Source organism: Macaca nemestrina, chromosome 15 (genome assembly GCF_043159975.1).
Source record: "Macaca nemestrina isolate mMacNem1 chromosome 15, mMacNem.hap1, whole genome shotgun sequence".
Taxonomy (NCBI): Eukaryota; Metazoa; Chordata; class Mammalia; order Primates; family Cercopithecidae; genus Macaca; species Macaca nemestrina.
In genome coordinates, this window is record NC_092139.1 from 86040380 (window position 1) to 86052682 (window position 12303).

Here is a 12303-nt window from a genome sequence, read left to right on the forward strand (position 1 = left end):
ACAGGAAAGCAGGGAAAAGTAAAGAGAAATAAACAAAAAGAGACACAACAAACAAAAAAACAAAATAAAATAGCACTCTTGGGCCAGGCACGGTGGTTTGTGCCTGCAATCTGAGCACTTTGGGAGGTGGAGGCGGGCAGATTACTTGAGGCCAGGAATTTGAGACCAGCCTAGCCAAGATGGCAAACCCCCATCTCTACTAAAAATACAAAAACTAGCCAGGCATGGTGGTGCACACCTGCAATCCCAGCTACTGGGGTGCCTGAGGCATGAGAATCGCTTGAACCCAGGAGGCCAGGAGGCAGAGGTTGCAGTGAGCTGAGATCACACCATTGCACTTGGGCCTGGGCGACAGAGCAAGCAAGCAGGCAGGCAGGCAGACAGAAAGGAAGAAAGGAAGGAGAGATGGAGGGAGGGAAGGAGGAAGGAAGGAAGGAAGGAAGGCAGGAAGGCAGGAAGGCAGGAAGGAAGGAAGGAAGGAAGGAAGGAAGGATTACTAGGACAAAGACACATAATGATAAAAGGGTCAATTCACCAAAAAGACATAGCAATTCTAAATATATAGGCACCAAACAACAGAGCTGCAAAACATGTGAAGCAAAACTGATAAAACTAAATGGAGAAATAGATAAATGGACAATTGTAGTTGAAGCTTCAACATTTCTCTCTCAACAATTGATAGAAAAACTAGACAGAAAATCAGCAAGTACACAGAATCTCAACAGCATCAACTACCAGGATTTACTCAACATTTACAGAGCACTACCTAACAGCAGCAGACTACACATTCTTTTCTAGTGCCCACAGAACCAACCATATCTTGGGTCATAAAGAAACCTCAAAATCAATGAAACCAAAAGTTGGTTCTTTGAAAAGTTCAACAAAATTGACAAATCTTTAGCTAGATTGACCTAAAAAGAGGGAGGAAACTCAAATTACCTAAATCCGGAATGAAAGAAGAGATATCACTTGTGGCCTTACATAAATTATAGTGATTTTATTTATTTATTTTACTTTATTTTATTTTTTTGAGATGGAGTCTCGCTCTGTCGCCCAGGCTGGAATGCAGTGGTGCGATCTCAGCTCACTGCAACCTCCCGGGTTCAAGTGACTCTCCTGCCTCAGCCCCCTGAGTAGCTGGGATCACAGGTGCCCACAACCACGCTGGGGTAATTTTTGTATTTTTAGTAGAGACGGGGTTTCACTGTGTTGGCCAGGTTGATCTCCAACTCCTGACCTCAGGTGATCCACTGGCCTCGGCCTCACAAAGTGCTGGGATTATAGATGTGAGCCACCACACCTGACCAAAATAGTGATTTTAGAGGAATACTATGAACAGTTGTATGCCAACAAATTAGTTAACCTAGATGAAATTGACCAATTCTTAGAAACACAGACTACCAAACCTGACTCAAAAAGAAATAGAAAATCTGAATAGATCTATAACAAGCAAATATAATACAAAAAATTAGCCGGGCACGGTGGCAGATGCTTGTAATCCCAGCTATTCAGGAGGTTGAGGCAGGAGAATCACTTGAACCCAGGAGGTGGAGGTTCCAGTGAGTCAAGATCGCACCAATGCACTCCAGCCTGGGCAACAAGAGCGAAACTCCATCTCAAAAACAAACAAACAACAACAACAATGAACACGAGCAAATATAACAAACAGATTGAGTTAGGAAAAAGAAAAAAAAAATTCCAACAAAGAAAAGTCTAGGACCAGACGGCTTCATTGGTAAATTCTACCAATGTTTTTTTTTTTTTTTTTTTTTTTTTAGATGGAGTCTTGCTCCATTGCCCAGGCTGGAGTACAGTGGCTCAGTTCACTGCAACCTGCACCTCCTGGGTTCACGCAGTTCTCCTGTCTCAGCCTCCCAAGTAGCTGGGATTACAGATGCCCGCAACCATGCGTGGCTAATTTTCGTATTTTTAGTACAGACAGGGTTTCGCCATGTTGGCCAGGCTGGTCTTGAACTCCTGACTTCATGTGATCCACCTGCTTCGGCCTCCCAAAGTGGTGGGATTACAGGCGTCAGCCACGGTGCCTGGCCATATCAAATGTTTAAAAAAGAACTAGCACCAATCAATTTCAAACTCTCTTACCAAAAAAAAAAAAAGAGAGAGAGAGGGAACTCACTTCATTCTATGAAACCAATATTACTTTGATACCAAAAGTAAAGCAAAAAAAAAAAAAAAAAAAAAAGAAGAAGAAACTACAGACCAATATCCCACATGAATATAGATGCAAACATTCTTAATAATATTTTATAAAATAAATTCAGCAATATATAAAAATAATTATACACCATGATCAAGTGGGATTTATTCCTAGAATACAAGCTTGGTTCAACTTCCAAAGATCAATCAACGTTTACCAATGTAAGCTAAAGAAGAAAAATCACACGATTACATTAATTGACACAAAATAAGTATATGATGAAATTCAACACCCATTCATGATAAAAGCTGTTGGTAACTAGTAATAGAAACTTCTTCAACTTGATAAACAGTGTCTACAAAAAACCTACAGCTAAAATTATACTTAATAGTGGAAAGCTGAATACTTTTCTCTGAAAATTAGGGACAAGGCAAAAATTTTGCTTTCGCCACTCTTACTCAGTATAGTGCTGGAAGTTCCAGACATTACAGAAAGGGGAGAAAGAGATTGAGATCAGAAAGGAAAAACTAAAGCTGTTTCTGTTTGCAGATGCCATAATTGTCTATGCATCAATTCCCATGGAATCTTTTAAAAAGCCTTAGAGTTTAGCAAGATACAAGGATTCAAGATAAACAGACAAAAATCAATTGCTATTTCTATATACAAGCAATGAGCACATGAAAACCAAAATAAAAAATAATATCATTTGCAATCACGCAAAAAATGAACTAGGTGTAAATCTAACCAAATACAGGTTTGTACTGGTAAGGACTTACATGCTGAAAACTACAAAACCCTGGTGAAAGACATTTCAAGATATAAACAAATAGAGAGACATAGTCTGTTAATGGACTGGAAAACTCAACATGGTAAAGATGTGAATAGTTCAATTCCTTTCAAAATTCTAGAAAGATTTCTTGGCCAGGCACAGTGCCTCATGCCTGTAATCCCAGCACTTTGGGAGGCTGAGGAGGGTGGATCACAAGGTCAGGAGATGGAGACCACCCTGGCTAACATGGTGAAACCCCATTTCTAGTAAAAATACAAAAATCAGCTGGGCGCAGTGGTGTGTGCCTGTAATTCCAGCTACTGGGGAGGCTGAGGCAGGAGAATCACTTGAACCTGTGAGGTGGAGGTTGCAGTGAGCTGAGATCGCGCCACTGTACTCCAGCCTGGGCAACAGAGCGAGACTCCGTCTCAAAAAAAAAAAGGAAAAAGAAAGATTTCTTATAGATATAGGCAAGATTATTCTAAAATTTATAAGAAAAACCAAAGAATTAAAATAGTTAAAACAATTCCAAAAAAGAAGAATAAAGTGGGAAGAGTCACTCTACCAAATTTCAAGATTTGTGTAGACTGTTTGGCATTAGTGGACGGATAGATACATTCATTCAGTGAAACAGCCTAGAGAACCCAGAAACAGCCCCACACAAAAGTATAACCGGCTGATTTTTGACAAGCACGTAAAAGCAATTCAATGATACAAAGGAAACCAGGAACTCAGACAGACATTTGTACCTCCATGTTCATAGCAGCATCATTCACGACATCCCAAAGGTGGAAAAACCCAAATGTCCATCAGTGAATGATGAGATAAACAAATAACCAAACCTAAAAGTGGCATATCCATACAATGGAACTTTATTCAGCCTTAAAAAGAAAGAAGATTCCAGTACATGCCACAACACAGATGAACCTTAAAGACATGATGCCAGGTGAAATAAACCAAACGCAAAAGGACAAATACTGTATGATTCCATTGATATGAGGAGGGGCCTAGAATAGTCAAATTCATAGAGACAGGAAGTGGAATGGGGATTACCAGGGGTGGGGTGGGGTGGGGCAGAGTACAAAATAGGGCTTTTCTGTATCTATTGAAATTTTGTTGTTGTTTTATTCTGTTAATGTCGTGATTCACACTACGTAATTTTATACCAAACTTGTATTTTTGCGATAAATCCAACTCTTAGTCATGATGATTTATCTTTTTTTTTTTTTGAGACGGAGTCTCGCTGTCGCCCAGGCTGGAATCATCTCAGTTCACTGCAACCTCCACCTCTTGGGTTCAAGAGATTCTCCTGCCTCAGCCTCCACGTAACTGGGACTACAGGCGCGCACCACCACGCCACCTGGCTAATTTCTGTATTTTTAATAGAGACGGGGTTTTACCATGTTGGCCAAGCTGGTCTTGAACTCCTGACCTTAGGTGATCCGCCTGCCTCGGCCTCCCAAAGTGCTGGGATTACAGCCGTGAGCCACCACGCCCGGTCGATTTATCTTTTTTATATATTATTGGATTCAGTTTGCATCTCTGTTCATGAGTGAAATTTACCAGTAATTTTATTTTTTTGTCCTGTTCTTCTTCAGTTTGTATATCAAGATTAGGTTCGTTTTGTAAAACTGAAGTGAAAGTGTTTCTCACTTTTCTATTCTCTGAAATAATTTTTACAAGGTTGGAATTGTCTGTTTTTTGAAAGGCAGAATTTGTTTGCAAAGTTATTTTAACATTTTTGGGGGAGGAGGGGAATATTTTAAATTACTGATTACGTTTCTGTAATTGTTGTTAAGACAATTGAGGTTTATTTCTTTTTTATTCCATTAAAATAAACCTGTGTTTTTCCAAGAAATTATCCAGTTCATCTGTTTCCAAATTTGTTGGCATAAAGTTGATATAAGAGCCTCTCTTATATTTTCATATACTTCAAACAAATCAATGTTTGACTTTGCTGCCTTAAATTTTATTTAATCTGATATTGACCCAATTAACAAGTTTTCTCTTGGTTAGTCTTTGCATGGTGTATCTTTCTCTCCCTTGACTTTCTTTCTTCCTTTCCCTTTCTTTTTCTTTCTTTCTTTCTTTCTTTCTTTCTTTCTTTCTTTCTTTCTTTCTTTCTTTCTTTCTTTCTTTCTTTCTTTCTTTTCTTTCTCTCTCTCTCTCTCTCTCTCTCTCTCTCTCTCTCTCTCTCTCTCTCTCTTTCTTCTTTTTTGTCAGTGTCTCACTCTGTCACGGAGGCTGGAGTGCAGTAGTGCAGTCATAGCTCACTGCAGCCTTCAACTCCTGGGCTTAAGTGATCCTCCCACCTCAGCCTCCCACCCAAGTAGCGAGACCACAGGTGCACACCACCACTCCAAACTTTTTTTTCTTTTGCAGAGACAGGGTCTCACCATGTTGCCCAGGCAGGTCTTGAACTCCTGCCTCAAGCAATCTTCTGCCTTCGTCTCCCAAAGTGCTGGGATTACGGGCGTGAGCCACCACACCTGGCCCATTTGGGTTTATCTGTGACATTTTATTTTATTTTATTTTATTTTATTTTATTTATTTATTTATTTTTTTTTTGAGACAGAGTCTCGCTCTGTCCCCCAGGCTGGAGTGCAGTGGCACGATCTCGGCTCACTGCAAGCTCCGTCTCCTGGGTTCAGGCCATTCTCCTGCCTCAGCCTCCCGAGTAGCTGGGACTATAGGCGCCCGCCACCGCACCCGGCTAATTTTTTGTATTTTTAGTAGAGACGGGGTTTCACCGTGGTCTCGATCTCCTGACCTTGTGATCCGCCCGCCTCGGCCTCCCAAAGTGCTGGGATTACAGGCGTGAGCCACCGCGCCCGGCCTATCTGTGACATTTTATATCCAACTCTCCCACTCATTGCTCCTTTCTTGCATCTTTTGGGTGAGAGAAAGAGTGTGTGTCTTTTTTTTTTTTTTTTTGAGACAGAGTCTCGCTCTGTCACCAAACTGGAGTGCAGTGGCAAAATCTCAGCTCACTGCAACCTCCGTCTCCCGGGTTCAAGTGATTCTCCTGCCTCAGCCTCCCTAGTAGATGGGACTACAGGTGCCTGCCACCATGCCCGGCTAAGTTTTGTATTTTTAGTAGAGACGAGACGGGGTTTCTCCATATTGGTCAGGCTGGTCTCGATCTCCTGACCTCAAGTGATCTGCCCGCCTTGGCCTCCCAAAGTGTTGGGATTACAGGCATGAGCCACTGCGCCCGGCCGTGTGTGTGTCTTTTATTCCCTGCTTTCCCTCCTGCCTGTTTGGCACTTATAACTACTGTGCCTATTTCATGGTTGCCCTCCAAAGTTAATGTCTGAGGTTAGTGTTTTTCCCTCCTCCCATTCCAGTGGGTATTCTCCCGATACCAGAGCCTTAGCATGTGTCATCTGTTACCAGCTCACATGCTGTTGTTGCCCAGCGCACGTGCTGGGTGTGACTGGTGTGCAGAGTGCAACAGGAGGGCTGGGAGAAGGCCCCCGACCTCCCTGCCCTCTCAGACTGTGGCCGCACCCAGCTTGCCAGACGGAGAGCCCAGGAGCAGGAAGCTGGTGTAAACACGGGGCGGGCACCCACACTGTTCCCAGGAGCCAGTCCTTAGATCCTATCTGGCTCTCACCCTGCCTTTGTCAAGCCCTCAGGACTTGGCACCCAGGCCTGGCCTCGGTGGGCGTTTGTCCAAACAAGAAGTGAGCCAGTGCTGGACATCCAGGACCAGAGCAGACCATGCAGAGGGCATGGGGACACTCTCCCAGGGCCTGCAGCCCTTCCTGGGGCTGCTCTTGGCAGCCCAGTCACCCTGGAGGATGTGCAGTCCCTCTCTGCCCACTCGCACCCCTCAGGGGCTGGCAGGACCTGGGGTGTGCGTGGGCATGCAGGCACATACACATCTAGCCCTTGGCTCTCCTCATTGGCCCCCTTTAGACACTCCTTTCTCTTCATACTTTTACGGAAAAGGCACAAGTGGGGATGTCCTGCCCTGTGACTGGCCTTGGTTGATCTGGCCCCTGTAGCACATGCTGGTGGAAGGAACGTCCGCGTTGCAGAAGGCGCTGCTGCAGACGGTGGGCTCACCCGTTCTCATTCCACCTGCTTGTGGACCAAGCCTGGGGTGGCGGGGACAGGCCCCACAGACTGAAGTGACAGGGGATGGAGAAGGGCTGGGCAGAGGGGACACAGCCACCTACCTGGCAAGCTAAGAGGTCGGGAGGAGTAGCTGCCCCTTATGTGGGTTTAGAGAAACAAGCAGGAGTTCACCAGGGTGAAGGGAAACGGGAGACCTGGGTAAAAGCAGGAAAAAGTACCAGCGGGAGGGCGGGGGCAATGGCGGAACCCCAGGGAGGGTCAGTTGGGGTGCGGCGCTGGGAGGCCAGCCAGTGCCCTGGAAGAGAGTTTGCAGGACTGAAGCCCAGAGCGTAGGTTGCTGCAAAGTTTCCCAGAAGCGGCTGTTCAACAATAGTCATACGGCCACATCCAGCTGGGAGGAAAGGTGAAATGTGTTTTAGCTGGATGGCCGCGACTAGCGAAACATGGGGCCTGGAATCTGGCTGGGGCAGGGAGCATCCTTGGCCACATGCTGGGCTCCAGGGGGAGGGCTGGGGGCTTTGGCCAGGGAAGGAGCCCAGGAGAGCAGACAGAACCTGCACGCTCACTCATCTCCCTCCCAGTCCCATGTAAGCTAACTGTGAAGACAGTGAAAACTAGTAAGCCCATAGTAAGACGGGAAATATTCGAGACTGCCATCAGTTGACCAGAAATTTTGGAAGAGTTTGAAGAATTTTTGGAAGAGAGGAAGCAGATAGGATCAGGGCATAGTTAAGAATACCCAGGCAGGGCCGGGCGCGGTGGCTCAAGCCTGTAATCCCAGCACTTTGGGAGGCCGAGACGGGCGGATCACGAGATCAGGAGATCGAGACCATCCTGGCTAACCCGGTGAAACCCCGTCTCTACTAAAAAAATACAAAAAACTAGCCGGGCGAGGTGGCGGGCGCCTGTAGTCCCAGCTACTCGGGAGGCTGAGGCAGGAGAATGGCGTGAACCCGGGAGGCGGAGCTTGCAGTGAGCTGAGATCCGGCCACTGCACTCCAGCCTGGGCGACAGAGCGAGACTCCGTCTCAAAAACAAAAACAAAAAACAAAAAAAAAAAACAATACTCAGGCAGGAGCCACGGCCCTGTAGGAGCCCCCGGCAAGGGCAAGGATGGCTGCAGGTGCCAGCTTCAGCCCTGAAAGCAGCTTTGTGAGGCAGGCAGAGCAGTTCCCGGGAGGGCCCACCACAGTGGCCGGGGAGGCAGCAAACTGGCTCCGCCGTGCAGCTTTGGGTGAAAGGGCAGGTCCTGCCAGGAAAGAAACCAAGCAGAGTCCATTAAAGGAGGTCTCCTGGTGGTTCTAGAGTGTTGTGGGGGAGGTTACGAACAGGTCTCTCACACACCTGGTGGGAGTGTGAGGTGACACAACCACTTGGAAAATAGTTCCCCAGTATCTCACGAAGCAGAACGTGATAGTGCCTAGCCCATGAGCCAGAAAACAAGGACCTATGTGTGCCAGAGCAGTGGTACAAGAATATCCATGGGAGCATTGTCCTTAATCCCTTAATAGTGCTAACTAGAGTGCACACAAGTGTCCGTCAACAATAGGCTGGATGAATGCATTGTGGTATATCCATACAGTGGAATACGTGCAATGTAGAGCAACTCGCAGCTTGTATGAATTTTATAAAGGTAACAGCGGGTGAGAGGCACAAGCCCCCGAACTGTATGTTGTATGATTCTGTGGCAGATTGTATTTTCCAAAGATGCCACCAAATGTAGAGACATTCAAAGATATCACCCATTGCACATTCTCTTTTTCATTTTAATTTTTTAAAAATTGTGGATGGTGGTGATGGCTGTACAATGTGAATGTACTTATTGCTACTGAACTGCATACTGAAAATGGTTAAGATGAGACCAGGCGCGTTGGCTCATGCCTATAATCCCAGCACTTTGGGAGGCCAAGGCAGGTGGATCACTTGAGGTCAGGAGTTTGAGACTAGCCTGGGCAACTTAGCAAGGCCCTATCTCTACCAAAAACAAACAAACAAACAAAAAAACACTTTTTTTTATTAGCCAGGCGTGGTGGCACATGTCTGTAGTCCCAGGTATTCAGGAGGCTGAGGCAAGAGGATCACTTGAGGCAGGAGGATCACTTGAGCCACGAGGTGAAGGCTGCAGTGAGCTATGATTACGTCATTACACTCCTGAGTGAGATCCTGTGTCTAAAAAAATAATGTGGTAAAATATACATGACATGCACTTTACTTTTTTTTTTTTTAAACAGAGTTTTGCTCTGTCGCCCAGTCTGCAGTGCAGTGGCGCGATCTTGGTTCACTACAGCCTCCACCTGCCGGGTTTAAGGGTTTAAGCAATTCTCCTGCCTCAGCCTCCCTAGTAGCTGGCATTACAGGTGCACACCACCACGCAGAGCTAATTTTGTATTTTTAGTAGAGACGGGATTTCGCCATGCTGACCAGGCTGGTCTCAAACTCCTGACCTCAAATGATCCACTTGTGTCGGCCTCCCAAAGTGCTGGGATTACAGGCGTAAGCCATGGCGCCCGGCTTCATCTTAACCATTTTCAGTATGCAGTTCAGTAGCAATAGGTACATTCACATTGTTGTACAGCCATCTCCCATCTCCAGAACTCTTTTCATCTTGTAAAACTGATACTCCATACCTGCCAAACACTACCTCCCCAGAACCCTCCTCTTCCCTCCTCCCTAGAGGCAACCATATCTACTCTCTGTCTCTATGAATTTGACTACTCTAGGTACTTCATGTAAGCGGAATCATACATGAGGTATTTGCCCTTTTGTGACTGACTTGTTTCACTAAGCATAATGGCCTCAAAGTTCAAAGTTCATATATTTTATAGCATGTATCAGTACTTCATGCATTTTTTTTTTTTTGACACAGAGTCTCACTCTGTTTCCCAGGCTGGAGTGCAGTGGTTCAGTCTCAGCTCACTGCAACCCCCGCCTCCCAGGTTCAAGCAATTCTTCTGCCTCAGCCTCCCAAGTAGCTGGGACTACAGGCGCTCGCCACCATTCCTGGCTTTTTTTTTTTTTTTTCTTTCCATAGAGATGAGGTTTCTCCATGTTGGCCAGGTCTCAAACTCCTGACCTCGAGTGATCCACCCACCTTGGCCTCCCAAAGTGCTAGGATGACAGGCGTGAGACACCACACTCAGCCTTTGTTGTTGTTGTTGTTGTTGTTGTTGTTGCGACAGGGTCTGGCTCTGTCACCCAGGCTGGAGTGCAGTGACCTGATCATGTCTCACTACAGCCTCTACCTCCCAGGCTCAAGCAATCCTCCCACCTCAGCCTCCCAAGTAGTTGGGACTACAGGTGCACACCACCACGCCTTGCTAATTTTTTTGTATTTTTTGTAGAGATAAAGCTTTGCCATGTTACCTGGGCTTGTCTCAAACTACTGGGCTCAAGCATCCACCTGTCTCTGCTTCCCAGAATGCTGGGATTACAGGTGTGAGACACCATGCTCGGCCCTTCATTCCATTTTTTTTTTTCAAGACAGAGTTTTACTCTTACATCCAGGCTGAAGTGAAGTGGTGAGATCTCTGCTCACTGCAACATCCTCCCCCCAGGTTCAAGTGATTCTCCTGCCTCAGCCTCCAGAATAGCTGGGATTACAGGCGCCTGTCACCACACCCTGCTAATTTTTTATTTTTAGTAGAGATGGGATTTTGCCATGTTGGTCAGGCCGGTCTTGAACTTCTGACCTCAGGTGATCCACCCGCTTCAACCTCCCAAAGTACAGGCGTGAGCCACCGCGCCCGGGCCCTTCATTCCTTTTTAAGGCTGAGTAAAATTCCCCTATATGGTTATATTACATTTGTTTATTCATTCATTGACCAAAAGCCCACTTGGGGCCAGGGATGGTAGCTCATGCCTGTAATCTCAACACTTTGAGAGGCCAAGGTGGGAGGATCACTTGAGCCTAGGAATTCAAGATCAGTCTGGGCAACATAGCAAGACCCCATCTCTTAAAAAAAAATTAGCCAGGCATGATGATGCATGCCTGTAGTCCCAGCTACTTGGGAGGCTGAAGTGGGAGGATCACTTGAGCCTGGGAAGTTGAGGCTGCAGTGAACAGTGATCGCACCACTGCACTTGAGTCTGGGTGACAGAGTGAGACTGCCTCAAAAAATGTTTTAAAAAATACACTTGTATTGGCTGTTGCAAATGATGGTGCCATGAACATGGGTGTACAATCACGTGCTGTTCTTATGATACAACGCGGATGTGCTCACCATGAACATGGGTGTACAATCACGTGCTGTTCTTATGATACAACGTGGATGTGCTCCCCACCAAAATTTGGGGTCTATATTCCCTCTCCTTGCACCTGGGAAGGTTGTGACAGAAATGATGCTACGTGACTTCGAGGCTGGATCATCAGAGGTGACACAGCTTGCTCCTCGTCCTCTTCAGTGGCTCACTCTTGGAGCCCAGTCGCCATGTCGTGAGCAACTCAGACCAGACTTACAGGCCACATGTAGATGCTCCAGCTGGCAGCCAGCATCAACTACCAGAAAGAGGGAAAGAGTTTTCCAAGCAACCCCAGCCTCTGTGACTATCTGAGCCAGAAGCACCCAGGGAAGCCCAGTCGACCCCAGAGCCATGAGAGATGACAGAAATGACTGTTGCTGTTTCAGGCCACTGAGGTTGGGGTGTTTGGAGTACAGCCACTACAGGCATCCTACAAAGAGGTCTGCCCTGGGATGGGACCCCCCCCCACATCCCACAGCCACCTCCCAACACAGGGCCAGAGACCCCAGGATCAGCAGGCCAGCATGACCATAAAGGAAGCCCAAGCTTTCCACCCTGTCAACCAGGAAGTCCCAGATGGGAGATAGTAATGTGAGAACAAAGGCAAACGTAAGCAACTTTGATGATGTGAAACAATAGTAAAGCTGATGGAAACGGGAGGTAGAGCAGGAAGGAGATTTCTTCATCTTGCACAGTGAGGGTCGTCATAAAATATCTACAGCAACAGAGATCTGGGGCAGGTCCAGGCTCCGCTGGGTGGCTGTAAGGTGGCTTGTTGGACTGACCCGAGTCACTGGTGTCACTAGTCCCTGAAATCACAGCATCTCCACTGCTCTGACAATGATAGGTTTAGAGGCTAGGCCCCAGCCTACTGGGTATGCATTTCCTTTCGTGCTGGAGATGGACTCAGAATGCGCATGTGACCCTATGTGGGCCAGCAATTGGCCAGTGCAAGATCACTGGGGCTTCTGGGACCAGGGTTCTTATTTTCTTTTTTTTTTTTGAGACGGAGTCTCACTCTGTCGCCCAGGCTGGAGTGCAGTGGCCGGATCTC